Source organism: Sinohyriopsis cumingii, chromosome 2 (assembly GCF_028554795.1).
Source record: "Sinohyriopsis cumingii isolate HCF-2022 chromosome 2, ASM2855479v2, whole genome shotgun sequence".
Taxonomy (NCBI): domain Eukaryota; kingdom Metazoa; phylum Mollusca; class Bivalvia; order Unionida; family Unionidae; genus Sinohyriopsis; species Sinohyriopsis cumingii.
Window position 1 is genome coordinate 9,343,619 of NC_142962.1, and position 11,741 is coordinate 9,355,359.

The window sequence follows — 11,741 nt, forward strand, 5'->3', positions numbered from 1 at the left end:
GTCTCGTTTTGTTTTGGAAAGCTAGCGTTTCTCATGCAAAGTGTTTCTATTAAAAATATAAAAATATATAATAATATGAATCACGAAAATATAAATACCATACTTGTTGAAATTAAAGAATTACAACAGCGAGGTTTTAATATTTTACTAGACACTGAAACAATTATGTCAGATTTTGAATCCTTGAATGAGCTATCACGCTTGGGGAAGAACAATCTCCCTGCTCGTTATAGGTTCATTAAGGGTTTGCAAGATCGTGTTTACAGATCACTTGCCGGGATAACTGAAAATCAGGTATCTGAATTTATTCCACTGTGCCGTGCAGTTGAGAAGATTCGTCTTGGATTGTCACAAGAGTATGAGACTCGAAAATTAATTAGCACCAGGGTGAGACGGTTAAAAGGTTATATAAAGAATCTAGACACGGAAATGCCTTGCATTTCTGACAAAAATACTAGTGTTTCTGACTACGAGGCCGACAAGGAAGTATAAACCGCATAGCGTGTGACTCACAGCACAAAGTGAAAGTAGAACCTGAGAACGCTAGCGCCCCCCCCCCCGCTTGGAGTGTAAAGCACATTTCCACGGGTAAAAAAAAAAGTGTATTATTTTTTTTGCCCTTGGAAACTCAAAGAGTTTCTCAAGTGAAGGGCGCTTTCAGATTTTCAGGATTTGCTTAAGCGTTTCAACATCAATACAGGAATGAGAATAGTTCATAATCTGTTCTCGTTGACACCAAACTATGATCATATGATTTTGCTGTAGCTCTGTTAATTGTGACGGAGTTAACAAGAAGTCTTCGTCACCATACACGTCAATAACTATTTTAACGGGGAAATACTGTTCTGGGAATGTCTGTATTTGAAATGCGGTTTTTATTGCCTCGTAAAGAATTTGCTTATCATGAATATGAACTCGTGCATGAATGTACTCGGGTTGATACATTATACACAACCGTTTTTTTTTAAATGCGTGCTAGCACTTTCAACGATAACTTATGCTGGTTTTGATAGGGTATTTGCACGATAAAATGACGAAAATGGATCAGTGCAGAAAAAAAAACTATTATAAATATTATGGATCCCTTGACTTAGGACTTCACCAGTAAGTTTATACTAACAGTCTCGTCACGCAGGTCCAACAAATTCCCCCTCTGGTCGGTGAGTTTGAAATTTATCGTTGACAACCACGGGTTATGACACCGTAGATAGACCGGATTGATTGGTTCTTGCACAATCAGAAAACCAGGGGGGTCTCTTGGTGTGAACGTATACAGGATAAACCCCTGTTGTGCCGTCGTAGTATCTGATGCGCTGTAACTGCCATCGATGACGTCACATACAAGATTGACCGCAATAACATCTGTGATATTTACGATCCCGGGTGAGATGTGTCTGCCATCGGATGCTGTACTGTTGTCGTGCTTGAGAATAACAGGTTGTGGTTTTATTCGTTCGTACGCGGCAAGAATATCTTCGAAAGATTGATCGATGAGATCAGAGACTGATTTTCTCAGCTCGGGCACGTTATATCCAGGAAATTTAAAATCTGAAATATCATTCACTTGAATACCATATTTAATTGCAAAATCTGCTCTGGCTATCTGTCTATAATTATCATCGATATAGTCTTTAAGATCCAGTAAAGCCTGAATTATTCTTAGATTTATAGTTTCTATGGCCGATGCGAGTTTGTTTAGTTTTTCTATGGTTGTGATAATATTATCACGCGGACTTGTTAAATCAGAAATATAATCTTGGAAATATACTCGCAGGAGTTGTAGCTGTTGTTTATGTACTAGATTGATCGGAATAAATAATTCAGATTCTATATCATCTAGACGGTAAACACGGAGCTCCTGCCCCCCCCCCCCCCCTTCGAGCTTCTATACTCCAAGTATCGGGCATTAAAGTACTTTTTCTTGCTAGTAATTGATCTGCAAGGAGTAAATAATAATTGTACTCGAGGTCGTGTAGTGCTTCTTTATAGGTCATAAAATCCGATTTTTCAGGTTTTGGTGGACGAGGTTTAACCTCGGGGGCCTTTGGCCATCCTAATAATGTTCGGATTGAGCTGTTATAAATATCCACGGCGTATCCTGGCGTTGAGATTTCAATGACCGCAGACAGCGTTGGTTCATGAGCTGTTATAGATATTTTGGCTTCCTTGCCGGTGATTCGTTTTATTTGGCGTTGTATCTCATTATTGATTTCTTCGATCTGATAACTCCCAGTGGGAAGTGTAATTGTATTCCAGTCAAGTTCACCCTGTTCGCCGGAGTCGGCTTTGCTTTTCCCGAACACGAATGAATTATTTGGCTGCAGACCACCAAATGATGCCGACCTAACATTGGGCCAGCTGTGATACACACTGAGCTTTGCTAACGCGATTTCACTCACTGGAATTGGAGTTCGAAAATTAATACCGAATTCTGGTGTCGTCGAGGACACTGAGATCATTGTGGTCCTTACCGGTGTTGTGTTTGTGACTATTTGTTGAAGCAGTTCTATTGACATTATTTATTTGTTTAGTTTTCAAATAGTCATTGTACGCATCTGACATTAGTTTGAATTCAGAATCTGATATCGTAGCGTCGCTACTTTGCACGTCTAACGATGATGATATCAGCGATGATAATTTCTGATATGCGGTCGTGGCTGTATTTAATTTTGTCGTGTAATCGTGTAATTTTGTGTTAGCACATGATGATATTTTTTTTGCTATGATGCCGAAAACTCCAGCTGTTGTTGTGGCCGCGGAAACACAGATCGTGGCGGCGACTGCTGCAGTTACCGGAGTGACCGCTGATAGTATTGCTCCGGCAGATGCAACAACGGCAGATACTGAATAAACCATAATATCCAGCACTGTTATGCGGCGCTTGTATTTTTTTACTTTTTGACTAGTTACTTCGATGACAGTTTTTAACTCAGATTGCCACTCACGGACTTGATTGTATCGATATTGTTGAGCATCTGGCGTCGTTGACATTATTCAATTACGCGGTAACCAATTGAGGCGTTGCAGCGACGAATTCCAAACAAAACCAGTAAGATGTTGCTGTTAAACTATCGTCCTCGGCTTCAAGCATAAATGTTTCCTCGGTTCCGCTGTTTAGTATTACAGTACAAACCCCGGAATACTTATCGGTGGAATGTCTCCAAGGATATGTTGTGAAGATTTCAAATTTAGCGGCTGAAAACACAGACAACCTGTAAACACCGGTGGCTGTTGCTGTATATTTGATAGTGTTATTTTGTCGTGACCATGTTGCGAATCCCGATGATACCGTGAATACGATGTTGGTGATATGCCCCGGAGTAACTCCAGTGGGAACTTAAATCAAACTGGTTTTGTTAACGATATCAGGAATACCCGATACGATATCCTGCTGTGTTTGTTTGATCGTGTTAATGTCGGTCTTTACATCAGCGAGTTTTACATCGACGACTGGAGGAGTCCCAAAGAACTTATCCACGACCTCATCAGTTTTTACGAAGTTTCTTCGAAATCTTGTAAACGCGCCCACGTGAACATCATGCTCTGCACGCAGCGTATTTAGTTTACCGTTGACGATGTCCACGTATTGTTTGTTTGACGCATCCTGGTCGGATTCGGGATTCGCTAACGCGGTTATTTTGTTGCCGCTCATGCTGAGTTCGCCTGTCATCGTGTCACCGGCTTTTTTCACACATTTATCAACACCTTTATCAATACTGTCTTTGATGCTTGCGATTGATATATTCGAGTCCTTGATCCGGCCGCCATCACTAAATGCAACGAAGTTATCCTTGGTAGCTCCAAGAACTCTGCGAATTATATCATTCCACTTAATGTTGCTCGTTCTTAGTTTTCCTTGCCTGTCTTGGAAAATAGCAACTTCATCTGGGTCAACTCCAGCTATATTCAAAAGATTATCGACTTCATCTTTGGTCGCATATTTTGAGAGATCAGCATCTGTGCTTGGTTTACCTCCTCGTGTGAAAGGTCTTCCGTAAATATCCACCATTATTCTTATTGCTGTTTTTCAAATGCTAGCATTTCTCGATGCGGTATATTCATACACTACTTTATGAGGAGGAGTTGCTGGATTTCTTGAGATTGCATCAAGAACATTTAAAACCTCCCTCCCACAAATGGGCGGATCAATTAATGTTTGTGTTGGTAACGTCGACTGCCACACTGGAACATTAGAAAATCTGCTGACATACTTGAGAAACTCAACTGGCGGTGCTAAACCGTACGAATCAAAATAGATAATTCCACGTGGATCGATCGCGTAAGCAACCCAGTGAGTTCCCGGACCATCTTTGTTGTCGAGATTGATAATGCCAGTTTCTGGATTATTCGGTCGTTGCGGTAATTGATCTCGCATAAATACGCCTCTGAAATGTTTTACACGCAATTTTTTAACAGCATCGAGTAAATCAAAATTGCTCAACGGCGTTAGAATTTTTTTGGATACCATGATGGTGGAGTTCCTGGTAGTCTTAGACCGCGTCCCTTTTTTTTCTTGTATCCTTTTCCCGTTGCCTTTTTTAGTGCCATTCCAGCTGCAGTTCCAACTGCACCGAGTGCTGCGGCTTTTGCTACGGCTGGTGCTGCCGCGGCAATCAACGCCGGTATTGCTGCGAGAAGAGGAAATATTCCACCGGTTTTAGTCATGTCCTTGATAGCTGCAGCAGAGAAATCAAGTCGGACACCGGTTTTTGCTGTTAGTGCCTTATTAAAATGTTTAAGCTGAGTATTAGTCAACGACAATTTGTTTGGACCACCAGTAATCTGATCTCGTTTTAGTGTTATTGATGTCCCGCACGTGCTTGCGTTCTTTGATTGCAATTTCTTCGTTTGACCGGAAGTCAAGGTGACATTAACATGACTGTATGACATTATATCCTAAGTTTGATTTTAATTGCGTTACATATTCTCGATTGGAGCGTCGATGACCCTCATTCGTCCGCCAACACCTTCAAGCAGCATTGCTTTATCGGAGAGTATGACAGCAATCGCTCTGTAACCACCAGCAGGAACACCTACACGAGCTCGGAAATGTAGGTCGACAACAGATTGTTTAACCAGATCAAGATGTTCCAGCGAAAAGTAATAAATCGGATATAAACTCATAAAATCTCGCTGTGATATTTGCAGGCCAGTGTCTACATTAAGGTCGCGCCCCATAAATGACATCAGACGATGATACGCGCGTGCGACACGATGATGTTCGAAATCTATTAATATATCCTCAGATGGCTCCTGATGCCCATTTATTCTCAACGAAACTTCAGAAACTCCAAGTGTATCAAATACCATTGGATTTCTTTCCTGGCTATCTGTTCTAGCACGGTATTGAAATGCAATGAAAATATGTCGTGGTGCTGATACTCCTTGTTGCGATGATATATGCCATGTAAACAACCCACCATTATCACCCTGAATAACGTCTGTGGTTGTTGTTTTCCAGGATAGCAGTGATTTACCGCCCGTGTCCATGAAAGACAACAGTCGTTGTTCTTCGGTGATTGACGGAGACAACACTGGCATCCACAACCACAGTTTAGTTAGTATTACCTGACCAGGGGCAACAGCAGCATCTCGCCAGATAGCGTCATTATCATCAGGTTTTCGCACAAGTACAACTGTGTGTTTGGCACCGAATATGACCTTGTGGACATCTCTGCAGAATCCAAAGATGTGAGACAATGGAATCACACCTGAGAACTCTTCATCTCCACTTAACATCGATCTACGTGTTGCAAAACCCAAATTAAAATTTTCGTTCATCGATGCAACTGCGTCACCGGCATTATTCATTGTTACATTCCTGTTCTCGGGGCTGTCGGTTATATCCTTTGCAAACATCATTGATGGTCCGGCTGATCTGGTGTAATCATCCGAGTATCTCGCCAACCCGAGAATTGTTGTGGCAACGTCGACGTTATCATGAATTGTTTCAATTTCTTTTCCATCTATCATGTAAATAGCGGATTTAAATAACGCCATGATGCCGTTGTTAACAAATCCAACTCGGTCGCCGATTCCGTAGTTAGTGTTATCATTCTTTAAAAGCCTACCTTCAACTTCGATGAAGGCCTCAGCGGGCAAGAAGTATCTACTTGTATCCTGGACCTGTAGTTCAATTCTTCCGCGTTGGTTAGGATCACGTGCTTCATAAGAATAATATTGAAAATCACGTACAGAATCATCTTTAAGTACTGGTTTGGACATATCAAACGCGTCATTGGATTTTCGTGCAAACATTATTATTATTTGTGATGATCTAATTAAAATGTTATCGTCACCGGAAACCACTACCAGCTATCAAATTAGCAGTTACACTATCTTGCAACGCTTTGGAGGTAATTCCTGCTGTTGCGATCTCAGCTAATTTCTGATTTACGGCCTTATTTACTACGCTACTAACATTTGCCGGCATAGCTTCAGTGGATGGTAGTTTTACTGGCACCAACCTCTCGACTGGGTTTTTTTTTCGTATCAGCTGTGCTAGTCGATCCTTGATTGATTGAAATGCTTTCCCGGCAAGACTACCAACAGTGCCAATGGCTTTATCCTTGACAACATCAGCGGCTTTCATCGCGAATTGTTTTGCTAACGGTCCAGCTTTCGGAGCGATTCTTGTGACTAAATCCCTAACAACATCACCGACTCCATCTCCGTAAACAACCTCGTATACTGGTAATCGTGAGTTTACTACTCTGACACTTCTTGGTCTGCGAAAAGAATCGTGTAGTATCATTTTATTTAATTATTGTTTATCTAACTGAATTTGCTAGCAAATTTAATTATTAGTCGCTGTGGTAACCGTCTGCGAGTTCATCAATGAGCCCCCGGTAGATGCTGATATCCATGATGCCACGCTGAAATAGTCTCTGACAGATATCTGCGGCTTCATTTATAATTTCCGGAGAATTGTTTCCGGCACGTCTTCCTCCGATGAGAACTTCCAACCGTGATACATCATCGATGATATTATTAGGGCAGGCAATAAAACCGGATCCTAAACCCTCCCCTGTTGATGGTACAATTCTTGGGGATAAAATGTCTTGAGGCAAACTTTCAGAAGATGTTGTTAAGCTAATTATCGGCGACCTAGTTTGTTTGAATTTTTGGCCCCGCGGACTTCCTTCAGATGCAGCCTCGTATTCACTTAACGGAGTTAGGTCAGGATCTATTGCTCTTCGCCGTGAAGGATATTGTTGTCGTTCTGTGTGTTGCAACGGTGATTTTTCTTCTTGAGGTTGCGATGGTGGAATTTCAAGTTTACGTATAGCATCTACAAGTCTATCGTATTTTGTATCGTCCCTGCTGATTTGTTTTTTATTTTCACGTATACGATACGAATATTTGATAAAATTATCATCTGTCATAGAACCGTGTTCTGGGTTTAAAGACACATCTCTTCTAATCAATCCTAACAGTATTGTCTCAGGTAATTTCTCTTCTGGTACATTTTTAAGAAGTTCAATATAATCCGGCGTAAATCTTTTGGCGGGGTCAGTAATTCTCCCTGTTACTCGCTTACCAGCAGGTACTGACACAACAACTTCATCGGGTGGAGGCGGGGGTTTAAGTCCAGCTGAAATATCCTGTAAAATTTTCCTTTGCTCTATTAAAGCCTCTTTGGTAACAGCTGCGGATTTTTCAGTAGCTTTGGTCACGGGTTTAAATAATTCCTCCGTAGTCTCTGCAAAGCCTTCCCGTGCTTGCTGTCTTAGTTGTAATTTTTGTCTGACACTATCACGGACAGGAAGAAATTTCTGAATTGCTTCGAGACGTTCTCGAGCTAATCTAGTCGTATGTGCTTCTCCAATATTTGCCATTATTTATTTGTCAATGATTTAATTCCGCTAACATAAAAATGTTTTTCCTTGGAAACTCATTTCCCAGAGCAGCAGAGGGGATGGACCCGACCCATGGATTTTTCAATAACGACCCCGCCACGGAAACTGTTTCAGATTTATTGAAGTAACCCAAGTTGTCAGTGCAAACTCAACGAGTTTGTCCCTGGAAACTCTTCGAGTTTTCGGGGGACATTTTTTTTTGTCCTGTATTCTGAATAGAAGGGTTTATTTCGTCGAAATAAGCCCTCTATCGAGGAATAGTTTCCTGGAGGGGTTTATTGTGCAAAAAGTTTCGGTCTGTACAGCCCCTCTGCTGCTTCTCTTTTGCAGCCGTGGCGAAAAAAATAATAGTTTAGACGGGCCGGAGACCCTGGTCGCCGAGGGAAGGTGACTGTACCGTACCATACCAAAAGGAATGCATCTTTCTCGAACATGCCTAGTGTTCGTTTTTGGTAGAGATGAGTCAAGAGTCAAAAAAGCAACTTTATGTTTTTTTTTTTCTATTTATTTGTTTTTATATTTTATTTTATTTTTGGGATACGTTCCAAAGCTCGATAAAAATAAGCATACTGCTTTTCTTTTGTTCCTCTTGGTATAATAGTAGCGTTCTTTTATATCTGGTCTTCGTAATTTGGTCAGCACGCTTCCAACTACATTGTAAGTTTACCCTGCTGAAATATGACGCTTGTACCTTTCCGTTCCTATTCACGCTTCCAACAACATTGTAAGTTTACCCTACTGCAATATGACGCTTGTAGGACACACGGTACTAATTCAACTCCAATAGTAAACATATGGAAACACCATCTTATGTGTGGAGAACACCATATGGTGACCCGCGGCATTTTGTTTAGATACATGTGCATGAAACACATGTTATTGATTCTGCATCAAATGAATCAGGTGCTACTTTCATTACTGAGTACTCCTGAGTCAAGCCTGTAAGAATGCTAAAATTGCATCAGTAGAAGTTTGTCTATATTTTTTTTAATTGCATATAGGATAAGCTCTCAAAAGATATTTTTACTAAAATTTTAATTTTCATTATTAACCAAATATGGACCACAAAACCCGTAAATACTCTTTTATTTCTTCACCCATTTCTTGACTGGTTCAGTTCTTCCGTATAATTAGTACCGTGTGTCCTGTACTTTTCCGTTCCTATTCAAGCTTCCAACAATATTGTAAGTTTACCCTTATGCAATATGACGCTTGTACCTTTCCGTTACTATTCACGCTTCCGACAACATTGTAAGTTTACCATGCTGCAATATGACACTTGTACCTTTCCGTTACCATTCTTACTAAGACTATATTTTTCACGCAGTATTTATTAACTAACAAGGCGCTGATATTTGGTTTTAGTTTGGGACCAATATCTTTCTAGACTCAGTATTAATCATGTGGTTGGGCATGTACAACTTATGTGCACTTAACGGCATCATTGGGGTTAAAGTTTGGTATCGAGCTTCCATATACGGCACAGAATATCAAAATATCCCGATAACGTTTACAAGTGCCAGGTGGTATTACCTTCAACATAAGATAAAACACCAATTAGTAATACACTTAAAGCTGTTTGACCCACATGGGCCTACAGTGCATCTTTAGGATGGGATAACCGCCATATTTCTAAGCATGTATTTTATATTCTTGATTGATGCAACTTGTAAATGGCGGTCTTGCAATTGATATTTCTCACCTGAATCAACTCGTAAGTTTACATTGTAACTATGCGTCTTGTCAGTTTCAGAGGAATAATGAAGACCTCCTTGAGTAAGCCCTCGCGTAAGCTCATTTCATAAGTTGTCGGTGGGAAAAATATGTCTAAGGAGTAAAGGTAATTTGCCTCATGTCCATGGATATCCAGAAAAAAAATAAGTTATCTTTTTATTGTTTACTGGTGTCATTTCTCTGCTTACACATACACCCAGACTCTTCGAAACTAATGATATATCTTTGTTAATTAATTTTACTATAGCTTTCAGTTTTTAATAGTTTGCGGCACTTCATTTAAAATGCAATAATAACTGAAAGACTGTGTCTTGGTTAGCTGATATTTTTAACAAATCGATATAGCATATGCAACATCGCAACTGCCTAATCACCTCCCCCATTTCAAGAATTTGTTCCAAATGGTGTTCTTTGCGAAACACTCCAGTATGAAATCCACATGAAATATTTTAACAACGTCAGTAATGATTCTTAAATTTATTTTAAAATTCATTTCCCGCCCAATATAGACTTTTACAAAACTTATTAAAACATCCTTGTGTCATAATTGTTTTCCAAATGATTCTTTCTAACAAACTATCACATGGTTTAGTCGTGACGATAATCAGGTAAAGAGTCACGGAGGAATTCGACGGATGGTTTGATTTGAAAGAGAGTCTTTACAGCATGCATGTGTAAAGAAAACTGAATAGCTCACGATTATATAAGCAGAATTCTACGTTTCTGACAGAACAATTCACCGAATACCTTTAGTCGGTATTGTTGTTATGCCGATCATCATTTTAACAAGTGCTTATCTTCCTAACATAGGTCCCTGGTTTCTTATTTATGTATTAGGAAATGCCACAATATGAGAGAGAGATGTTAAAAGGAAGGTAACATTATCACTTAGACGACTGGGATAGAACCAACCTTTAATATTGTCTTATTATCTATCGAGTTTGGGATGCAAAAGGAATCTAAAGGTAGAAAGACAAAATATTACATAACATTAGGCACATAGGATCACTCACATGGAACCGGATAACATAACATTGCAGAGTTATAGTAAGATACTAACCAAATTTAGTAATAAATATGGACAAATATAAAACTCAAAGAATTACGTCCTACACACACACAGAGAAAATGCAACATAGACTATATATACATTGAACACTAATATAATATATAGCAGTATGGCGGTGATCTTACTCCATACGTTTGCAAGCCTGTCGTAATTCTAAAGATTTAGTTCCATTGCCTCTCAAAGGTATATTGAGATCAATAAGCAATATAACAGCATGTATTGATCCAATAATTTATTATGGTACATACCTATTTCACCTGGCAGTCTATCTTAACTTCAGAAAGTCGATGTAAGTAACCAGAACATCCAAGACAGAACCCCATGTACGGTATCGTTGTTCTGCGTACGCCCTGCTCTACAGGTGTGTCCTTTAGATGCTTAGTAAACCACTGAGATAAAAATTATCGATGGTTGTGAGGCGAGCTACAGGGGGGACACGGTGAACAGTTTTCGTTTGATGTGGATAGTTTCATATATTGATCCAATCAATTCAAACTTGGATGAATTGAAACAAGTGAGAAAGGGTCAATCGTTCTTAACAGTTTATCAAAACCCAAGGCAGTTAGTATAAATAACCGAACGGCGTGTGGCCGGGTTAGACTAATGTGGGTATGTGAGCAACTTTGCCAGTAATCTTCCTGTGGGACGGTGGTTCTTTTGGGGGTTTTCCCGATTTCTTCTTCTACCAATTAAACTGGCCACCATGTATAGCCTATCATACTCTGAGAACCAGCGTTAACCCCAAAACAACACCCATGGCAGAATTCACGTACCGGTATCGTCAGACAATTTATTCCAGCTACTGGCCTACATATGCCTATATCATATAAGGCATGAAGTTCACTTAGGTCCGTTTCATGGGGAGTAACCTAATTAGATATAAATGATCTTAGGCTGTAAAGCAATAGCCATGGGCAAGGTAACCCTATCTCTGCGAAATTGATCTATCAGACAAACCTAACAATGAACTAAAATATTTAAATAATGAGCACTTACTGACTTAGATAAAGCAGAATGTTTAAACGCTGTTTTCACTACAATATACAAAGTGGACGATAGTAATCTTGAACTACCTCAAA

General features: G+C 39.9%; 1 protein-coding gene across 2 annotated transcripts in view; it reads right to left on the reverse strand.

The window, feature by feature from the left end:
- The window catches only part of LOC149804320 (uncharacterized), a 175,004-nt gene extending 163,734 nt beyond the window's left edge, over positions 1 to 11,270 (reverse strand). For both annotated transcript variants that reach the window (XM_089938762.1, XM_089938755.1), the window contains exon 1: positions 10,911 to 11,270. The gene's annotated coding sequence lies outside the window, so the exon portion shown is untranslated. The remainder of the gene's footprint in view (positions 1 to 10,910) is intronic.
- Positions 11,271 to 11,741: the final 471 nt, after the last annotated feature.